The sequence below is a fragment of the Sus scrofa genome, unplaced genomic scaffold, assembly GCF_000003025.6.
Source record: "Sus scrofa isolate TJ Tabasco breed Duroc unplaced genomic scaffold, Sscrofa11.1 Contig1052, whole genome shotgun sequence".
In the NCBI taxonomy this organism is placed as follows: domain Eukaryota; kingdom Metazoa; phylum Chordata; class Mammalia; order Artiodactyla; family Suidae; genus Sus; species Sus scrofa.
In genome coordinates this window covers 281,190-304,363 of record NW_018084804.1, presented here as the reverse complement: position 1 = coordinate 304,363, position 23,174 = coordinate 281,190, and the positions used below count along the sequence as shown (strand labels likewise).

Here is a 23,174-nt window from a genome sequence, read left to right as displayed (position 1 = left end):
AGCTTGTTAACTACAGAAATCTCTTTGTTTAGCTCTATTTTTCATTAGCAAAGTTGAATTATATTATCAAAGGTTTCTAAAGAAGATCTTTTTAAAAAATTTATTTATTTATTTATTTTTGTCTTTTTGCCATTTTCTTGGGCCGCTCCTGCGGCATATGGAGGTTCCCAGGCTAGGGGTCTAATCGGAGCTGTAGCCACCGGCCTACGCCAGAGCCATAGATAGTAACTCGGGATCCGAGCCGCGTCTGCAACCTACACCACAGCTCACGGCAACACCGGATCCTTAACCCACTGAGCAAGGCTAGGGATTGAACCTGCAACCTCATGGTTCCTAGTCAGATTTGTTAACCACTGAGCCACGACGGGAACTCCAGATGATCTTTTTAGTCTTTGTGGTCAGATCAAAAGGACAGATCACAGTAGAAACAGAGGTTGTGATATCTATACTCTTTGGGGTACGGCTAATAGACCTGACATATCAGTTCACAACTGGTTGACCTTCTGCCCATATTTCCCTAACTTGTTTCTAGGTGCTAGGTATAAACTGTACCAGCTTTCCCCGTGTCAATGCCCAGTGCCTATTGTATTTATCAACCATTCCCTGGTAGGGAAAACAACTTCACACATAGGGGTCAAATGGCCCATGTCTTGGACTATTGTCAAACCTAAACATATTGTTCTCAAAGTAGCAGTGGTAATCAGAAAGCATTCTATTGGGGACTTTCTTAGAGAGGGGCAGTCCCCGAAGTGGAAAAGGGGATGGAGAAAGGGGGGGTTGTAGGGACTTTAGGGATTTGTTGCAGCTTATGAGAAAGCACTAATCCCCTATGTTTATCCTCTCCTGGGCCTTTTTCTTGGGATCTTTTATTAAGCTGTTAATTCCCCAGCTCCCAAAGTTTCCATTGGCAGTATGACTAACAGAGAAGAAGAAGCAGGACCGTCACTTTCCCAGACTTGCCATGCAGTCTGGGGTCATCAGCCTCCTTGACCATGTCAGAAGGCAGACCTTCACAAACGGCTCCCAGCAGTGAACCTTTCTTCTTTAAACTTCACAAGAATTGTGAGATATAGGTATTATCATTTTCAGTATATATGTGAAGAAACCGAGATTTAGAGAGATTAAATAACGTATCTGACCCAGACAGCTGAGAAGGCTATTTCAAGCCCATATCTGGCAGATTGCAAGTCTCCATAAAAAGCAAGAACTGCTGTTTCCCTTTTCCCCCCAGGCCAGTGTTCTCTATTGTAAAACCCAAACGGTGTTTGTTCCTGAAAAAAATGTCTATCTAACATTAGGTTTCAATGGACATTCCCACCCGGAAAGCAGAATTGACCAGCAAGACCCTTGAGGAGGATAAAGAGATCTCTCTAATCTGCTCTTTAGGATTCTTCCGTGTTCTTAAAACCTTTTAAAAGCTAACAGAACACAGAATTTTAAATGAGTTTAAACTGAAGAGGAAGAAATATGTGCTATAGAACACTACTCTGCACAGAGTATGGAGCTTAAATCAGATCCTGTCAATAGGTCTTGATGATGTGTGGGCATCTCCATAGAGAGCTGCAAGTTGGAGGGACAGAGGCAAATGTCCACCATTGCATTTGAGAGTATTTTAGGAGGGGAAATTCTAGGAAAATGACCCAAATATCACTGGGAAAAAAAAAAAAAGAAAGAGAAAAAAAAAGAGAGCGCTCAACTAAGTGTGGAAACACTATTTAGGGGTTCAGGTCACTTACAATTTTCTGGAGCTCTGAAAATAAAGCTTACAGAAAATAGTTCGTTTCATTGTCCCACATAAAAAGATTTTTGTTGATTTTTGATAGCGCCTCTTGCTGTTCTGTATTAGCCACTATACAGTGTATCTTAGTGCAGGAAACAATAATGAATTTATCTGTTATTTCAAGGTAAGTCATGATATCCTTGGTAAACACTGTACCTTGGAAGGGAAATCTCTTCTGGAGATGAATCCCAAACAGAAATGGAAAGAGGAACCTCCCAGTGATGGAAATAACCTATCTCTCTACCTACTGTTCTCCTGTTTGGAAACTTCCATATTGAAGAATAACAAACATACAGAAAAATTGCACACATCAAGCTTGGTGATTTTTCTTAAAGTGAACTTGTAGCAACATCAAAGTGAAGAAACAGGTCATTCCCAGCACCCCAAAAGCTTCTCCCCTGTCCTCTTCTAACCACCACCCACAAGAGGGGAACTAATTTGACTTTTTATACCACACATTAGTTTTGGCAGTTTTAAAATTTCATAGAAATAGAATCATACATTCTGCTGGTTTCTTTCACTCAACTTGTCTATGTTTGTGATTGTTTTTCTTACCCATATTTGTTTTGCTAGGGATATATCAGAGGAGGTGGAAATCAGTTTAAAAAACAAAACAAAACATAACAACTCTCCAACCCAAACTCTCATCCTGATCATCGGCTCCCTCATCCACCTCCATTGGGCAGAAACCCAGTGTTGGATGTTTATTTACTGGACATGTGGACAGACTCAATCTAGGATAATGGGGATAAAAGGGTGGCTGAGAAAGTAAAAACTACTCAATAAATGATGAGACATTGCAAGCAGACATAAGAAGCCAGTTTGAAGGGACTCCCATTGGCCAAATCTGGGCAAAATCATTATGTACTTAATAGATTACAAGTCATAGAAAAAATAGAAGTCCACACAAATGGTACATTGATAAATGAAGAAAATAATCTGGATAAAGCAGTAATTCTTGTTTATTAGCATGCCAAGCACTGACTGTAAATGTGGCAGGAGGGCTGCAGTTAGGAAATCATTATTTTGCAACTGTCATGATAAAGATTTGTTCAGACAGTGGATGTTAAATCTTGGGGGAGATTTGATGAGGTACAGGATATCTGCAGTCAAATCACTGTTCTACAAACCAGGTGATCAAAATGAACCACACCAGTGAATAACAGGTAGTCCTTATCTGTCTCCAGGTATGACAATTTGAGAAGCACATATTATCTGTGTAGTATTCCACTGGGGAATACATAACCTGAATCTAATCAAGAGAAAACATCGGTCAAAAACAAAGAAAAAGATATTCTATTTTTAAAAAGAAGAGGAAGAAGAAAACATATTATTATTAAATGGCATGTCAACGTCACAAAAGAAAAAAGCTAAGGAAATGTTCCAGATTAAAGAAGAAAAGACACATCATCTAAATGCAATACCTGACACTAGACTAGAGCCTGTCATTCTAGGGGGAACTCAGGACAGTTGCTCAAATTGGAATGCAGACTGCAGGTTAAATACAGCTATTTAAGAGTAAATGAACATGATGTATTGCAGCTTATCCTCAAATGGGAGAGAGGAAGCAAATGATAAAGCAAATGGGAAAAAATTATTAATGATAGCTAAGTCTGGGTAAAAGGTATATGCTTATTTTGGGTACTGTTTTAATTTTTTCAAATTTTTAAGAAGTTAAATTGTTTCGGATGGAGAGAAAGAGAGACTACACTGCATATGCCCGAGAAATCAATTGGCTGTGAATTGGGTCAGGGCCCGGGTCTTCAAAATAGAGGAAACTTCCCCTCCCTCCTTCTCCAAACCGTAAGCGATACTAATAATTCTTCACAGCTCCCGGGTTCACAAGGGTTTGTTCGCGAAGAAACAGAAGCCAGTCCTGCCTTGCCTGCTCTCATCTTTCATCTAAGCAACACCCCCAATTCCATCCCTTCCCATCCTCGACCAGCCCTGCAAAGCAGCGGACCGCCAGATTTTTTCAGGAGGTTTATGTTGCTCATTTTATTGGACTATTTGGGGCGCCTACGTGATGTCTGTCTCCCATGCTCATGTTTCCAATTTGTCGTGTGATCCATGAAGGACATCATGAGCTCGCAGGGACTTTCTCTGCCATCACCGCGAAACATTCAGTAGATGTGTTTGGCTTCTGGAAATGGAGATTATTTGAGGTCTTTGTTCCAAGGGAGGTGGTGCTGGATGGGGGAACTGGAGCGCCACAGGCAAGAGCCCCCTTGACTCCACTCTGCTCCTTCTCAGAGGGTGCCCTACCTGAAGCCGTCCACGTGGGAAGAGCAGGAATGGAGGCTGGAGAGGACGAAAAACAGATTGTCTCTTTTCATCCTCCTTCCTTCGGAATCTCATTCTGTTTCTTTCTTTTGAGGCCGCTGTGCAGTCTGTTTCGCAAATGGGGGGGTTTTACATTCATGTTTCCTCTGCAATTTGCCAAATCTTTGAGAATCAAAGAAATAATGGTTATAAATCACGAAAGGAATGCAAGGAAGACGGCCCCCAGTTGGGGGTGTAGCTCAGTGGTAGAGCGCGTGCTTAGCATGTACGAGGTCCCGGGTTCAATCCCCGGCACCTCCACAGTTTTGAGCGGCTGCATTCGTGATCAGATGACCCTTTCATTTCTCTCTGCCTTCTTTCAATTTTCTACTTACTTGTACCGCCTTTGTGGTACCTGGTCTCCGCCCCGAGAGTGTAGCCACCCCTAGAAATATCCTGGATCCTATGTGACAAGCATTTCTGAAAGATAAGTGGCCTGATTTCTTTGGATTCCAAGGTAAAAATAGAAAAGAAGAAAAGAGAAAGAAGAAAAGAAAACAACAGACCCTCAGTCTCATTCCCTTTCTTCTGAATTCTGAAGAGTTCTTGGAGCAAAAAACACACTGGAGATGGAATAGAAGAAAAATAATGTACTGATTTCTTCCTTATGAGTATCTGACCCCTTTCTTGAATCACCGAAAATGGAAGGAGTGGGCTCCAGTTATAAACGTAGAGTTCTATCTACACAAGAAACAATAAAATGCTGTCTGTCATAGCATGTGGTCCCTTCCAAGCCTCTGCTGAATGATACAGATTGAGAAGACTGGCTGCTTCAATGAACCTGGACAGAGGCGGCTTTGCTGAGATAACTGACTGGGAATGTGAGAGATCAAGCATCTAAACCCTGTTTGAGAAGGTTCCAATCAAAATAAATGACATACTGGGCTCATTTCAGAAATAAATTTAAGTGAACGACCATTTCCACTCCTCCCAACACAAACAAGTATCCCACAAAACCAACAGTGTCTTAACCAATTTAAAAATCAAAACTGACTTTCTTAAGCTAGGCCTAGTCTGAAATATTGGTTGAATATGTAATATGAAAGGAAAAAAAAAAAAAAACAGTTGTCCTTTTTAGACATATTGATTTCTAGGAATTTTTTTCCTGGAAAATAATTTTGTGCAATATATAGTCCCACTGGGTTTTTAAGATCTATACCACCTATTTAAGTCACTTTAAGGTGTACTTGTGATCACATATATTTAGCTTTTTTCATGACAAGACAAGGATATCCACTATCTTCACTGTTCAAATGCTGTAATGAAGGCACTCATCAAAGCATTTAGCAGGAAAAAATAATTCATGGAGTAAGTATTGGATAAGAAAGGATAAAGCTCTCTCTCTTGGTAGGATTATCTACCTGGAAACTACTCCTCAAAGCAGAAAAGTTACTACAAATGAACAATTTAGTGAAGAACCTGGTTGTAAAATTAATACAAAAACACGCACACATGTACACACAGACACACATGTCTTCCTACATTCAGCCTTTGGAAGTTTTTGGTTATTAATTCATTTTTGAAAGCTAACAAAGGGGAAAGAATCAAGTGTTTATACTACCTCTCTTATATGAAATGTATTTCAGGATAAACATATCATTGATAAGGAAAAACTTTTCTCATAGAAGAATCACAGTTATTATATATATAGGAGCAATGATAAAGTTAGAGTCAACATTTTGCAACTAATATTGCTATAATGTATCCAGGTCACACTCATCAATAGCTACTACAACCATGAGGTGAAACTGGATAGGGGAGTTCTAGGATGGATGGAGCGGGCTGGTATTGCCTGAAACCAGTGATCAATTCACCTCACTAAAAGTGAGACCACTACACACCATGTGCCTCTTGATGCAGTGAAATGGAACACAAGCAATGAAGTGTTTGTAATAAAAAATTAATACTTTGTCTAATCTAATAGCTGGAACCATCTACATGCAGTAAATATTGGGATTATAGGACTATGTTTAATAACAACACAAAAAGGCAATCAGCAAAATCCAAAATTTGGGACAATCTGACCCTCAAGGAATAAATGGCATGGGGGGAAAGGGGGAGGTGGAATTGATACAGAGTAAATGACGTAAAGAAAATAATAGACAAAGGCAACATATTTGGGTCCTGATCCAAACAAAGTAATTAGAAGATGAAACAATTGAATATGGACTGAGGATTCAATTATATTAAGAAGTTTTTATCGGCATTCCTGTTGTGGCTCAGCAGGAATGAACCCTCTAGAACCATGAGTATGCTGGCTCGATCCCTGGACTTGCTCAGTGGATTAAGTATCCAGCATTGCTGTGAGCTGTGGTGTTGGTCACAGACATGGCTTGGATCTGGCAGTGCTGTGGCAGAGGCTGGCAGCTGCAGCTTGGTTTTGACCCCTAGCCTGAGAACTTCCACATGCCCTGCAGATACAGCCCTAAAAAGCAAAAAAAAAAGTTTTTACTATTTTTGCTGATTGTGATGATACTGTGGCAGTGTTATAAAGAAAGTTTATAATTATTGTTATACATGGTAAAAATTTGTGGTTGAAATCAATATACCATCTGGAATTTGACCTTTATTAGAGGAAACAAGAAACACAAAAAAAGGATAAAACAAGAACAACCAAATTATGATAAATGATGAATAAAGTTGGGTGATAGGTACATGGATATTCATTACAGTATGATTTCTACATCGTTTTTAAAAGTCCAAAACAAAAAGTTAAAAATGTAATACTTTTATATATATATAGTACATATAAAGTACTTTTTATATATAATATATTAAGTATATTTTAATTTTTACCAAAGAATAAAAATCTTTTAAAAAAGATTTTTAATTGATATAATTGACGTAGAAATTGTATTAGTTTTATTTGTACATGGCTTCAAATCATGTACAAATAAAATGATGAAAATCATTGTAGTGTATATAATTTTTTTCAGCTTTATTGAGGTAAACTGGCAAAATTGTAATTATACACAATTACAGATTGTAAAGTTATAAAATACATTTCAGGAGTTCCCGTCGTGGCGCAGTGGTTAACGAATCCGACTAGGAACCATGAGGTTGCGGGTTCGATCCCTGCCCTTGCTCAGTGGGTTAAAAGCGTGACCTGTGGTGTAGGTTGCAGTACGCGGCTCGGATCCCGCGTTGCTGTGGCTCTGGCGTAGGCCGGTGGCTACAGCTCAGATTCAACCCCTAGCCTGGGAACCTCCACATGCCGTGGGAGCAGCCCAAGAAATAGCAACAACAACAACAAAAGACAAAAGACCCAAAAAAAAAAAAAAAAATACATTTCAAGTGTAAAACAGTGATATACATATAATGTATTGAAACTACAGTGGGATATCATCTCACCTGTTTGGATGGCTATTATTTTAAAAAAGTATTGGTGAGAATATATATATATAATGTGTAAAGTTTTCAAATATGTATAATTTCATATATATATATATATATATATATATTAATATATGAGATTGAAAGTATGAGTTGGGTTCCAGTCCAACTCTGAACTCCTGAGACTAGGAGCTCTGAGGGCAGGAGATGTTCCAGCTCAAACCATCAGGCGGGCTTCCTCTCTGCCTTATTGTTCTATTCTGGCTTTCAACATATTGGATGATGCCTGCCCACATTGATGAGGGCTATCTGCTTTACTCAGTCTACCAATCAAATGCTCATATCTTCTGGAAACAACCAGGCATACCCAGAAATAATACACAATACACAATAATACACAATTATTTAATAATACACAATTATCCAATTAAATAATGTTTAATTGGATATCTGGGCATCCCATGTCCCAGTCAGGTTGACACAAAAAGTTAATCACCACAGCCATCAATGTTATTAAAAAGTTAATTAATAACAGAATTTTTGCTAAGATATTCTTAGTTTTGAAGGTATCCTAATCTTTAATAATTTTCAGTTTCTTGGAATTCCCGTCGTGGCTCAGTCATTAATGACTCCGACTAGGAACCATGAGGTTGCAGGTTCGATCCCTGGCCTTGCTCAGTGGGTTAAGGATTTGGCGTTGCCGTGAGCTGTGGTGTAGGTTGCAGACTTGGCTCGGATCCTGTGTTGCTGTGGCTGTGGCATAGGCAGGCAGCTACAGCTCCGATTAGACCCCTAGCCTAGGAACCTCCATATGCCATGGGAAGCAGCCCTAGAAAAGGCAAAAAGACAAAAAATAAAATAAAAAATAAAAAAAATAATTTTCAGTTTCTTTAAAACTAAAGAATAAAGGTAAAGAAATTTAGTTTTTATTTATTCAGATCTATCACCTTTTTTTTTTTAACTTACAGATGGTGCTTTTTGAAGTTTGTGTGCCTATGCAGGCTAATGATGAGGAAAATTAAAATGATGATAAAGGTGATGATGATGACAATTAACTTACTGTGTTCTTAATAGGAAATAAAAACTTTTTGGATTGTTACAAGAAGAACTGTTCTAACCTCTTTGAGAATTCATTCTACCTGAGCTAATGTATGTTCTATGGTGTATATTATTTAAAAGCAGTTGGCTTAAAGGGAAACTGGAAAGAAGGGAAGGTAGAATGAAGGACTTCCCTGTGGCAAAGATCATAGGATTACTGCAATGACAGATGACCAAGTGGGACACCCACCCACGTCTTTATTCTCCCCCTACCACCAAAGAGTTGATGGAGCAGCATCCAGAATGTTGTAACATTGAAAGAAATGTGGCTTCATTTCAGCATCTGAACTTCTTTTTCAAACTAAGATAAAGATGGTACTGACTTTCATGTTTAAGTTACTTGTAAATATTCAGTATTTACATGTAACAGAACACAGGAAAAATCATGAGCATATATGGTCAGTGTGGCATGACAAAGGAAATAAAATAGTCATGAACAAACAGATGAGCCACTAGAGGTTTAGCTTACTGCATCCCTTTTGGAGGAAGACATTAAGAGGAGATATTAAGTATAGAACTGGAAGCACCATGCATGCAAGTTATAAACTCTTCTACTTATTATATCCTTGCTGCTATTCCTGTTCTTTCACCAATCTTTGATCAAAAACATTTTTTAAAAATCTGATTTGCTGAGTTTTTGTTCAAGACTGTGTCAGTAATTCAATTCTTATTGATGAGGAGAAAAAAAGTTATGATTGAGGTCACTCCAGTCACCTTCTATTCAACTGAACCAGATCATGCTGCATCAAGTAAGCAATTGAGAAACTGGCTCTGGAAAGGTTGTATACATGACAGTGGTTTTTGTTTGTTTGTTTTTAAGTAGCATATTGGTGAAAAAAACCGTAAAAAAGTAGAGTAAAAAAGGATGATCCAGATAGCTGAGAGAGCATATCTTCAACTGTTCTTTAATAATTGTATTTCTGGCCACAAATCATCCACCTTCAAATAGTTGAGGACTGCCTGTTTGTACACCCCACCAAGGTTTAAAGGAGTTGTAAAGTATGTACGTATTGTTTTTGATACATTTTATTTATAATTCTTCTTGAAATCACTGATTTGATACATCTTACTCTTAATTTTAAAAGGCTCTGCTTTCCATGAATTAGTTAATTGTGACTACAATGCTAGAGCTCAGCTATATTGGAGATGCCGGGGATTGAACCCGGGGCCTCATACATGCAAAGCATGCGCTCTACCACTGAGCTACATCCCCACATGCAATGCTCATTTCTTTTTTTTTTTTTTTTTTTTTTGCTTTGTTTAAAGTTCTTCCTAAATAGTACAGTCTGTGGCTAGAAATTCTACCTACTTTTTCAATTTGTATTTCTATGAATAAAACAAGATCAATTTAATAAATACTTATTAAAAAAGATTACCCATAGTTTCCCTGTACTTCCTTTTAATATCATTTAGCACAACTTGTAAGGGTGGATTTGTTATTTGACTAAGTTTGCCTCCTTCTCTAGTAAGGTAACTTCGGGGGCGGGCGGGGGGGGGGGAGAAACTGTGATTGATTTTTCCCATAGCTCTTTATCAAGCCCTTATTAGCATCGAGCCTTGCACATAGCGGTTACCCAATAAAGACCGGCGAAAAATAAATTACAGGTATTCTCTTTCAGGATTTATGTTACAGAACAGAAAATCTTGTAACGAAGTGTGTGTGGGAGAGGAGGATTCACAAATATATAAACAGATAACTGTGCACTTATACAGTATGACAAGCGCTCCGACAAAGATAAGCTTATGTAACTACAGCAGCAGACAGAAAGTATACCACACTCTTGATCAGAAATTGACTACTGCAGGAGTCTTGAAAGGAAAGACTTGGCCAAGTGAATAAAGGTCAAGAGTTGCACCTCTCGTTGCACATTTCCTGGCACCTGGTTTACCCCTCCACGGAAGCCGCTTCTCTAAGGTTGGAACAAGTCTTGCTCTGTCCCCAGTCCGGCGGGTCCTGGGGCCTCTGGAGCACTGGAAATCTCCCGGAAATTGCCCAGTGCCTCGATGGTGCCCTACCTCTTCCTCAAATTCTTCTGGGCCCAGCCGTGTTGAAAAGGAGAAGGGAGGTTAGGACAACCTGTATTTTCCAAGATCTTGGGGAGGCCTCAAACAACGTGTTCACCTTGTACCTTTGCAAAATTTGTGTCAGTGAGATTTTATCCAAACCAAGATTTGATTTCAGAAATAGGAGCCTGGTACACGGGCTGCCACATCCAAAGACGGCAGCAAGAGTGCAAATGGTCCACCTCCCACCCGAGCAGGTAGTGAGGAGAAAATTAGGAGACGAGCCAGGATTCCAGCGTGGAAAAATGGACATGGTGGTGGCTCTTCTCCAATTCGTGAGTGGTGGTGCCAGGCCATTCTTAGTGGTGGAGTGAATTTTTTGGTGAATTGAAATAGCAAATGAAACTCGGATGTTACATAATCCCCTATTGGTCAATGTTCCCAGATTCTTAAGAGACTATCCTTCCGAGTTTGAGCACTGCCAGGTCTAAATGCCTTTAGGTATTCACTTCGAGGACTGCTTTGACCAACACAGAGGTGCTAACATTTGTACCTTTGAACCCCATTGGAGATGGGTATCAGGGATTTCAATTGCTTTCCACAAATGAGTAATTCTTTGTAATTTTGGCCATAAACTGGGTGATTTAGACCACGCCCTTTGTGCCCGACCTACTAGCGACTGGATGGTTGAGTAAAGTGTTGGAGTGGGCGGTCCCTTCCTTCCTCTCCCTCTCGGATGTGGCTTGGTGGTAGACCGAGTTCTCAAGCGTGAGGTCATGGGCTCCATCCCTGGTATGTCTCATTGCAAGACAGCTTTTACCTGTAGGTGTGCTTTATTTCGGCTTTTTTTTTTTTTTTTTTTTTTTTTTTTTTGCTTTTCTTAACTTGTTCTTACTCATCTTTATCTTCCTCTTTCCTTCTCTTCTTATGACTAGTGGCTATATTCTCTAACGCTCAGGGCTTTCCAATATCAAGAGAAATGCCACTTGGGGTTTCCTAGTGGCCCGCGAATTTCTGCATGCTTGCATGCTTGTGGGCCCAGTTAAACCGAGGAAAAAAGTAAAAACTGTGTCAAAACAGCTGAAAAAAATTGCTACTGTTTGTAATTTAGAGTACAATGCATTAATTTTTAAAAATTATTTTTAAATATTCATATACTATTTTCTCAATATATAAAAAAGCTTAGATACCCTTAGATATCCCTCACACATGTAAACATTTATTTAACATCTGGCTATAAAAATTCAGGCCTGATATGTGAAATTATTTTGTCTTTAAGTGTTGAAACACCTTAGTACTGCTTTATTGTTAGAAAATGATACAGTAATGTCCTATTCATCAATACCTCACATCGGCGGTCCTCAAACTATAGCATGTATCAAAATCACCTCCAGGGCTTATTAACACAGATTATTGGGCCTGCACCCCCAGAGTTCCTGGTTCACGGGTCTGTGATGAGGCCTTAGAATTTGTATTCTTAGCAAGATCCCAGGAGATATTGATGCTGCTGGTCCACAGACCACAGTTTGAAAAGCACCGCCTCACTCCAAAACTGATATAACATGGATTTATATTTGAACTGGCAGCATCTCTCTCACAGGATATAGTTTTCCTCACCCATTCTACTCAGTGGGATTTTCCTTCTTGGGCCAGGCGAGATTTACACACATACTGACTATGGATAATTCCAAACCCATAACCTGAGACTGGATCCACCTTGCAGGATCCAGTTCTTTCCCCAGCCGAATTGGCTCCTCTTTACAGTTTGGCTTTGTACCACATCATGAAATTTCCCAGTGGTTTGCTGTAGCCATCTATAGTTTGTTTGTTTTGTTTTGTTTTTTTGATGCCAGCTTTTCCAAAATGCTCTTAATCTGAATGATTTATATTCACAGTGCTGTTGCAATAAAAGCCAACTTTACAACTGCTTGTTCTGAGCTTGTTCTGAGTTGGGTCTGGTCAGGTCCAAGAGGATCTGAAGGTTTTAATTAGCACTGACTTGCACAACGCACCTTCTTTCTGACACTGGCTTGTGGAATTCATATAATTCTTACACAACAAAATGAACTATATTTTAGGGCACAGTTGATCATGTATTGATAAAGAAAAGTATTTCAGGGTCATAAGCTGGTTCAGCTTGTGGGGATGTAGCTCAGTGGTAGAGCGCGTGCTTTGCATGCATGAGGTCCTGGGTTCGATCCCCAGCATCTCCAATTTATCTCTTCCCACTTACTGTTTTTAAATGTGGGATCGTTATAAACAGACACAGTTGGTTTTCAGCAGTTCTGCTATGTCTGAGCAATTTAAAGTTAAACAACAAAATTATATTTCATTCTAGTTTTAAAGTCAAATATGCTGCTGAGTAAAATTCACTTTGCTTTAATTTGCCAAGGCCGCATACGACTCTGAGGCCATAACATGCTTTTGGAGGAGGCAAGAAGTGGGAAGGGTAAGAAAGGACTTCAGGACAAAGGGTAGGTTGATTTTCACTCCTGCTCCTAGGGTTTTGCTGCTGCTGCTGCTGCTGCTGCTGCTGCTTTCAACCACTCTTTCACCTTTGTCACAAGTGCTGCTATCTTATTCGGCCATAAACAAAAATTTTATTTCTCATTCTTTCTGTTTTAGAAGAGATCATGCTTGAGGTTAACTGCTGAATAGAAAATACACTATTGGTTTAAGTGGGTAAAGTATGACTAATTTCTAATAAATTGCCTACCTGAAGCGACGAATGTAACTGGAAGAAATTGTAAGCAAAGAATAGGTTTCAGACAAGAGGAGATACTTGATTAGAAACGTGTGTAAAGAGGAGGAAGAATTTCTACTAGCTTTTCCTTGGTTCTTTTTGAGAATGAAGGGGAAAAAAAAAAAACAACTGCTGCTAGCAATCATCATCAAGGACACAGGATGAGAAACCGTGTTCTCTACACTTCACACTTTACACAGAGCCATGCTTTGCTTTATAAACCGCTGCTCCATTTAAGTTAAATTAAACTAAATTAAACTCAACCCCACCCCCACCCCCAAATCCTATAATAATTCTATCTCGGGTGTTGCTTGGTGAAAGCCTGTACTTGTTTCTGCAATCCTCCCTTGCCTGAGCAAGGCTTAAATTAGCCTTTTCCCTCTTATGGATGGATGATTGCGATTTATCTAACATTTGGAATATAGAAGCTAAAAATAGATATTGTGAGGTCTCAAGGTTAGGAAACAGAAGTTGGTCTATCAGTAAAATAAAATTACAATTAAAGTTCTTGATGTTAGCGTAGGGATGGTTTACTCAAGACACACAAAGAAACCACTTTCAATCATTTCATTGCCAGCTTTCTCTTTCTCTCCATATAAACAGTTTTTCACAGTAAAAATTTAATCCATTGAATGAGTAGTGTTTTCTTTACAGAGAAGAAAGCATTTCTGAATTGAATTGAGAGCCACTACACTTTTTAAGCTATGCCCCAGTGCAGAATCATTGTTGAGCTTGCACAGTTAGGTTAACTCTGCTCTTTGCTGAGTTAGAGGATACTGCAAAACTCCATTAAACCCTCCTAGATAACCCCTCTTGGCCTCCAAAAAACCTTAGACAGTGACCTCCAATCTCTCTCACTTTGGTAGTTAGGAACTTCCAATAAGAAACAGAATGGAGAGTTAATGTTTCCAAAGAGGACTTCCAGTTAGTACAAATGCATGCTCACCAAAACATTGGTGAATTCATCATCATTACATAAAATGAGAAAAAGAATAGGTTTATTTTTTACTGATCTAAAATTAAGGAAAAGGAATGGATGCATTTATTTTATTTCTGCCAGAGTTTTACCCCAAAAATGTCTTGGAAAAAACGTTGTGAGCAATGCCTCCATCGAAGTTGCAGAAATAGGCTCTTTCTCATTCAGGGGTATTTTCTCCCTAAAACTTGACACCAGTTTACTTTTGTAATTTTTACATTTACAGTTTCTGCACCTCTGGTTAAGTTGCTTTAAATGTACTCTTTTTCATTTTAAATCTATTTTTCAAAAAGAAAACAATAAATAACTTAGGGGAATAAATTTGAAACTTCACCATTTTTTCTCTTGGTTAGTAATTTTTCCAAGTGGTTATGTATCCATATTGACTTCCACATGCATTCTGGTTGCTTTTAATATAAAACTAAAACTCCCTAACACAGCCAAGAAAAACCTGTGATGGTTTAGCCCTATCCTTTTCTAGCCTCATTCTTTATCCTGCCTGTAACTGTTCTTTGCATTCTAGCCATACTGGCTTTCCTTAGGTTCTTTACTCATTGCCCAGCTTCCTCTGCTGGATGATTCTATGCTCTGCCTCTCTTTCCTATATAATTCTTCCACTTTTTTGCAACTCAAGTCTCTCCTTCTCTGACCTCCCCAATTAAACAAAGTCTCCTATATATGTTCTCCTAAATATCAATCATTCTTTTTTGTAATGTTTATCATAGTGCTGCTACTATATTTCTGTCTGTGATTATCTGATTTGTATCTCCTCCTCATTTAGTACTAAGTTTTTTTATCCTTGGAGGTGGAGACCAGACCTATTCAGCTCACCTTTCCACACACTGGTTGAGTAGGCATAAAACATATAATTTTTGGAGTGAGGGGATGAATGAATGTTTCATAATTATTGACTAAAATAGCTAACGGTAGATCTTTCACTGCTTGAGGCCAGCTGTTTGTGTGCATAGATTTTCTTCCAGAACTCATTTCAGGGATCTCACATCCTGAAATATAATTTCCTGAAACTGGCATGCTAGCCCAGTGTCATGGAACTGCCAGCCAGATAATTGCCTCTAATGGTCTGATGTAAGTGAGCCTAGGTGAGGGAATGATAGTCCTATAGAAATTAACATCAAGAAGCAAATATGTGCTATAACAGCTTATGTTTCCTTAATACTCATTTGTGATTTGTAAGAGTCAAGGGTTTTTTTCAGTCGTTCCTGGACACCCAATATCTTACCATGGTCAGTGAACACCTTCAAAGAATATACAAATTTATCCATATGTCTTTTGGTGTTTTGTTTTGTTTGGTGGTGGTCATAGGCAAGTTTTCCTCAGATAAGCTAACAAGTTTATATGCCATACAATTTTAAGAACTATTATTCTAAACCATATGGGGCACTGTTTGATTTTATAAATAAGATTATTTGACATTTTAAACCATGACTTTGAATGGAAAACTATTAACTTTAAACCCTAGCTTGATTATTTATTTACTAGCTGTGATTTGGGCAAGTTAGTTCATTTCTCTCCAAGTCCTAGTTTTCTCATCTGTAAACTATGCATAATAAGGCTTAGTTTCGTTAGTTTTCCAATTTTATTTTGGAAAGTCTCTATTCATAATTGATCTTGAACACCTAAGTAAATTCCAATAAAACCACGTGCTAGATCAGCAGTAGACAGCCTGAGAGTCATTATGAATGCAGGTGCAATAATAAGATGTTGTTGAGATTAAATGCTCTAACCAGTGCATTTGATACTGTGATTAAAGATGGTAACAGACTAAAAATTTCAGTACATCAAAAGTAGATAGGCCCCGCTGGGATTCGAACCCAGGATCTCCTGTTTACGAGACAGGCGCTTTAGCCAACTAAGCCACAGAGCCAGCTGCCTGCCAGGTAAGGCTTCCTTTCTGATCAAATTGTACTCAATTTGGTGACAAGCTGAATTATCAATTAGAGTTACTGTGTACTTTCTTCTCAAACAAATCAACTGTGTAGCACAGGCAGAACTGGGATGGAAATTCCTGGAACTTAAGAATCCCATCAAGCCTAACAAAACACATACACACACCCACACCACAACATAGAAAATGTACTTAGAACAATCACGGAATGGGAAAGAGTGGATACGAGCAGAGTGTTCATTGTGGAGGAAGGAGCTTCTCTGAATGAGGCCAGAGAAGTTCTTATATTCTACCCGATTGCAGTAATTTAGACTCTTCAAGTAAGTGGATATTCTAAAAGTAGACTGAAAGGCTTTTCTAGCAAAATGGGTATGTTAGAACTTAGGTCAAATTACTGGCATTCCTGGTTACTAGCAGATGGCAATTGTGCACTGAAAAACAAACAAAACAAAAACAAACAACCCCAAACGCCAAACACATTCACTCTACTAACATTTGTCGGCTTGTGCTCTGCTTGAGAATATAGGAGACGATCAGCCAGGAGGTGGCTCAGTCAGATTTCATGGTTTTAGGGCTCAAATTCCAAGAGCCTTTGCCTGCCTGAGGCAGGGAAATGACCTCTGTTCCTGCAGCTCTTAGCAAAGGGCACAGAGGGAAACCATTGCTCGCTTGAATCTGGGAGGCCTCACAGACTGGGAAATTCCTCCTTCTCTCTATTGCCTTCTTCATGTTGGTTCTTCAAAAGGATGTTCTTTAGTATTTTCCTCATGGACCCTTAACTTGTAGACGCTAAAAAACATTAACATCAACTATATTTCAATAAAACACATTTTAAAAAATTAACTGATTCTACAACCACAAAACTAAGAATCTGTTCTTAAACTTTTAATGATTGCATCCTATTTTTCTGCCTTTAATTAGAATAAGGCTGGCGCTGAAAGGGAGGGGAGTGAGTTCTTCAGATTATCAGATGCTGCTGCACATCTACCCAGGTTCAGCATGCTTCCTGATTAAAATAAAAAATTCTTTATTTAACCAAATAAAAGTTGAAGGGAGCTCTGGGCCTGGTAAGGCTATCGAATCCCAAAGTCATTTTTAATTCCTTTCCTGAGTCAAATGTTCTGTCACTGCCATTTCCTATGCCACTCAGAATGTTTTTATAGTGAATATAAACTTATTTTCTTGCTAACTTGGATAGCCCCTTTTAAATTTAATCTATACTAACAAACTTACATGATTAGGTCTCGACTACTACTCCATTTCTGGGTACTGTATATTTACTGAGTTTAGAAAACAACACCCTCAAAACCATAATGCATCAGGAATCATGGTGTTTCTGAATTCTAATCAGCTGAACTGTTTATGATCAAGACTGTATAAATTTCTGTCACAAAAGTACAACTGGGATGACAGCATTTACAGGGGAAGTATTGTTCAGGTACTGTCCAACAAGCATGATACTACTGAGAGCCTAGGATGTGCCAGGTGCTGAAATGAGTTCTATACATAGCACTAGGCATAGGATAACCACCAATAATAGAAAATAAAACAATACATTTTAATGAAAATTTTAATATTATAGTAAAAGAAGTACAAGATGATAGATGAGCACCCAACAAAGGCTGGCAATAATACTCTCTACTATAAATACTGCTGAATTAAATACATTTTTTTTTGGTGATTTCTCTTTAATGTATTTGCTTTTTTAAAAGAAAAAATAAATATGTGGGTATATATAAAACTTGGACAGTTATAGTTATATGTAACTATAACTATAGCTATATATATATATATACACATACATATATTTATATCAACAAGAAGTACTTGGAAACATCTTTAAAACTTTAAAAGTTAATCCCAGATATTAAGCTCTGCCAAGGTGGAATGAAATAAATCTGACCAAAACCCAGCAGTAGGAAGGTATACAAGGTACTTGAAATAACATTATCAAGAGAGTAGAAGAGGCAGAAATAGTGGAATTTATTCATGAGGTCCTCCCAGAAATAGACTTGCATTCAAGCAAGAAATGTGTGAGTGAATTGAAAGAGCAAATAATACAGCAGACCCCAGAGCAATCTAATGCAAAAGTGCTTGATTAATATTAGACCCAAAATAACTAATGGACAAAAATGAATATGGACACTGGAACATGGGGATTTTTCCTAATTGCAACGATTTCTCATTACCCTCAATGAATGTGTCTTCTGTTGAGAACAGGGCGACTTGACATAATACCAGCTAGTAGGTGTTATCAGTTGAATTTTGTTCCCCTAAAAATCCATACGTTGAAGTCCTAACCCCCAATACTTCAGAATGTGACCTTATTAAGAAAAAGGGCCATTACTAATGTAATTGGTTAAGATGAAGTCATCCTGAAGTAGGGCAGGCCTCTCTGTTACAATAAGACTGGCATCCTTGTAGAAGGGTAAAACTTGGAGACAGACATGCACACATGTGAACATGCAAGCAGAGCCCCCGAGGGATGCATCTACAAACCAAGGGATACCAGCAAACTGTCAGAAACTAGGGGAGGGGCATAGAACATTCTCCCTCAAAACTCTCAGAAGGAACAACCCTGCCAACATCTTGATTTTGGATTTCTAGCCTCCAGAATCATGAGCTGATAAACGTCTATGGTTTAAACCAGGTAGTTTGTGTTATTTTGTTAGAGCAGCCCTAGGCATCCTCCGATCCTTTTTTAAATGCTGATATCCTTTCCACACTCCAGAAATATTAAAATAGAATCTCTCAGAGTGGAATCCAAGCATCATAAAATTTCAGAGATCTCCAGGTGATTCCTGTGTCCAGCCAAATTGGATAACCACTGCTTTAACTTTAAAGAAATTTGGGGGTTTCAGGGAACTATATTGATTTCTATCTTTCCTCATCCCTTCCACCACCCAGTGTACACTTTACCTATCAGATGAAATAGTTTAGTTGGGACACTGTTCTCAAACAGCAGCTAAATCTTGTTGTTGGTTAAATTAAGGAAAGTCTCTTCATGTGGTTTGGAATAGAGGAATCTTAAAAGCAATCTTTGACCAAGTTGATCATAGTCTGGTGAATTGAAGTAACAACAAAAGCAGTTGGTAAGTAATAATTACAACTCAAAACTGTTCCTAGGAAGAACTCTTGGTATTTCACAACTACTAATCTTGACGGTGGGTAATATGGCACGTTGGAAATGAGGGGAACAAACAAGGATAAAGTTTTCTTACTAACTGCTCAGTTGGTAGATGCTATGGCTACTACTTTAAGTTGTTCAAAGTGTTCTAATATCTTTAAGGCTACGTGAAAGTTACACGATTGCAGGCCTGTAGTAATAACTGACAAGAGCAATGGTTCAATAAATGACAGCACAGGATGATTTAGCTTGAAGCTAATAGCAGCTAACAGAATGTAAGTTTCGGGGTACCAACTTTCAATGGCCGGTTCCAAGACCCATGCCTTAATTTCTTATATTTTTTGTAGTATATTGTTTTAAGTAGGTGGCACAAACCTAGATCTCTCCATGACCGACAGAACAGATGATTAAAGAGTCTTATATAAAGGATGGTAGCCATTATTATTTTTTAAACTCTGGGCTCTTTCCTGTAAGAATTTTACACATTCCATCCCCTCATGTCTGTAAGCCCTTGGCAACAGCCAAGCAGGAGCCGCCTGGAGCTGATGGAGGCTTCGCTGAGAAATAAACAAAACTACAGAAAACTGTTTTCTAAATTTCCTTACTTGTGAATGTGATAAGGTGTCACATATTCAAAGCTGAAACAAAAGCTCCAAGATACAAGAGATGCTGCTTTCCAAAGGGGAACACATCTTTAACAAAGCACACAAAGGAGCTAGCCAGAGAAAGTCCTTAGCCACGTAAATGGTATAAAAGGGCTAGATTTAGAAAGAGAAGTGGATTTTTTGAGAGAATCGATGTGATGAGCTTTAGAATCAGTGGGGGCAAATTTAAAGATGTATAGAAGGAAATCAAATCCACAGCGATGTGAACACTGTGAGCTCACTGGCAAGATGCGCAGGGAGAAAACACGACTGCGTCAAAATGCTTCGACTTCACTCTTTTGCGTTCGATTTCTGGGAGAACTGCCACGTTTTGAGAGGCGAAATTTAACCAATGCTTTCATAGCCTCCGGCTTAGAAAGAGTGTATTTTCTTTCTAGAAACTTCCGGTGAAATTAATCTTTCTTATTGAGCTTCAAAATGTGAAACCTGAGACAAAAGCTCGGCCTACCGTCCCAGCCCCCAGCCCACGCCTCGGCACCAAAACTAAGTGAAACTGCTAAACCATTCGCAAATCGTATAATTTAGAGTTTACGGGATAAGTGTTATTTTTTTTTTCGTGGAACAGGGTCCGAAGTCACACTTGATTTCACCTTGTGGAAGACCGTATGCAAACCCTGCTGAGGATGTAAAGGAATAAAAATTTCAAAAGGAGGGTTTACTAGCATAACCAGGGCAAATTTTAAGTGCCTGGAGGCAAGATGATTAATCTTCAGATTCTAGAGGAACGTGACAGGACCTTAACGCACATATTCCAAAACGGGGAGACAAAAGGATGGAGATGCTGGGGATCGAACCCGGGACCTCATGCATGCTAAGCATGCGCTCTACCACTGAGCTACATCCCCGCCACGTGAAGACTTCTCTTTCTAAGCCATTTTCATGAAATAAAACAAATTTATCCTTGTATTTTTAAGGTAAAATTATTATGTTCCTTTCTAAGGGATTTTGTTTTCATCTTCTATTTTATAGCACTCCATTACCAAGGAATCCGGCATTCTGAAGGCACTCAGTAGCGCATAAAAATACACTGAGCTCGGAAATCTGAGTAGGGAGCAATCTCCCAGACCCACCTTTTCTGAGTGCTTTTCTCTTTTTCAGAAGGTAATATGGGATAAAGAAAAATTCCTTACAGCAAAGATTAAAAAAATACTTTGCCAATGACTGCCTTTAATTATCAAATCTAACAAACTATGCCCAATTCCCATCCTCAATTCTGAACCCTGTTTTTCCCAGACTCCAGAAACCGCTATGCACCTATTTCTTTCTTTCTTTCCTTCTTTTTTTTTAAATGCACCTATTTCTTAGAAAGCAAGGAGCCAATGGAGGGATTTCTGTTAGAAAAATAAATTCCTTCCATCCTTAGCAACTGGAAGGGCTAAAATGTAAAGATGTTAGATTGCTTCCTACAGCCTTCCCATCCTTATTTTATCCAACGAACACAAATAAAATCCAGGGAATATGAATCCTCAGATCTTGCTCTGATTCTTTGGAAAGAAAAGCCAGGAAGTAAGAAATATGTTACTTTTAAGATTGAGGCAAAACTCTGCTTCCATGCTGGTTTATTATCAGCAGAAGAAGTGGTTCTTTAGAATTCACACTACTTTCTCAACAAGAGATGCACACCAAGGGGGTTTTATTCCTGACTATTCGAGGAAAGTCCCCAATACAGTAACCTGTGAGAAAATCTAGAAGAATGAATAAGAATGTCAAGGAGAAATGATAAGAAAGCTGAGATACAGCAGGTGTAAAGGCTTGGAAATGTATGTAGTTTAGAATGATTGGAGTTGGGAAGAGCAAGGTGTAGATGAAGCCAGAAAAATCAGCTTGACAAGATAACACCAGTATTTCTCATCCTTTCACCATGCTGAGAATCTAAATTTTATTCATGTAGTAGAGATGATGGCCCAGACAATTTGCATAAATCATGAGTCATCTAAAATAATTACATTTTTTTCAATTTCCTTTTGCCAAGGATTGCTTTAAGGGTAGGTCCATGACCCTCCGGTGGATAAGATACACTAGGTAGTCAGCTTAAAATCTTCAGATTTTTTTCAGGATCAAAAGAGAAACTTGAGAGGAGAGTCACGTCTTAGTTTGGCATTGCTATTTGATTTTCAAGGGATATGGTTTCTGATAACAGTCTGGAATCCTGAGAGAAACAGATATAATTTTTTTTCTTTTCCTTTCTTTTTTTTTTTTTTTTTTTTTTTTTTTTTGTCTTTTTGCTTTTTCTAGGGCTGCTCCTGCGGATATGGAGGTTCCCAGGCTAGAGATCGAATTGGAGCTGTAGCCGCCGGCCTAGGCCAGAGCCACAGCAACGCGGGACCCGAGCTGCGTCTGCAACCGACACTGCAGCTCACAGCAATGCGGAATCCTTAACCCACTGAGCAAGGCCAGGGATCGAACCTTCAACCTCATGGTTCCTAGTTGGATTCGTTAACCACTGCACCACAATGGGAATTCCAAACAGATATGATTTTTATTTTTTGTAAATGATTATTATTTTCCTAAGGGAAATGTTAAAAAAAAAAGTCTTGCTGTGAATATTAGTTATCTATTGCTGAATAATACTCCAAAATTTACAGGGCTAAAAACTTAATGTTTATTATCTCACAGATTCTGTGGGTCAGGAACTCCATGGTGCCTTGGCCGGTATTTCTGGCCCCAGGTGCCTTTGAAGTTGACCTCAGTGTATCTACAGATCATGCAGTTCTCTGATGGTTTAACTGTGTCTGGAGAATCTGCTTGCACAATGGTTCACTCAAGTTTCCCCCTCACATATGCCTAGGTGACTGACTCAAGTGTGAGAAGTCTGCACAGGGTGAGATTACCAGGAGGTAAGGTCTTCTTGAAGGTTAGCTAAGACACTGTGTTATACTTAACTGTATATCACTATTTACTACAATACTTGGTGTAAGTAAATATTCAAAATCATTTCTTAAAAAGTAAATGAGTAGGAGTTTCTGCTGTGGTTCAGTGGCTAACGAATCCAACCAGGAACCATGAGGTTGAGGGTTCGATCCCTGGCCTTGCTCAGTGGGTTAAGGATCCAGCATTGCCATGAACTGTGGTGTAGGTTGCAGAGCGGCTCGGATCCTGCGCTGCTGTGGCCCTGGCATAGGCCGGTGGCTATGGCTGCGATTCGACTTCTAGCCTGGGAACCTCCATATGCCACAGGAACAGCCCAAGAAATGGCAAAAAAGACAAAAAAAAAAAAAAA

The 23,174-nt window shown here is 38.8% G+C and overlaps 5 non-coding genes across 5 annotated transcripts; 2 read left to right on the top strand and 3 right to left on the bottom strand.

Annotated features, from left to right (window-relative positions):
* Nucleotides 1-4,291: 4,291 nt before the first annotated feature.
* Nucleotides 4,292-4,363, top strand: TRNAA-AGC. The gene has a single exon. It is a non-coding gene; the product is annotated as a tRNA-Ala (tRNA).
* Nucleotides 4,364-9,674: 5,311 nt separating this feature from the next.
* TRNAA-UGC lies at nt 9,675-9,746 on the bottom strand. Its single transcript has one exon. It is a non-coding gene; the product is annotated as a tRNA-Ala (tRNA).
* A 2,932-nt stretch (nt 9,747-12,678) lies between these two features.
* TRNAA-UGC lies at nt 12,679-12,750 on the top strand. The gene has a single exon. It is a non-coding gene; the product is annotated as a tRNA-Ala (tRNA).
* A 3,317-nt stretch (nt 12,751-16,067) lies between these two features.
* Nucleotides 16,068-16,141, bottom strand: TRNAT-CGU. The gene has a single exon. It is a non-coding gene; the product is annotated as a tRNA-Thr (tRNA).
* Nucleotides 16,142-20,727: 4,586 nt separating this feature from the next.
* Nucleotides 20,728-20,799, bottom strand: TRNAA-AGC. The gene has a single exon. It is a non-coding gene; the product is annotated as a tRNA-Ala (tRNA).
* Nucleotides 20,800-23,174: the final 2,375 nt, after the last annotated feature.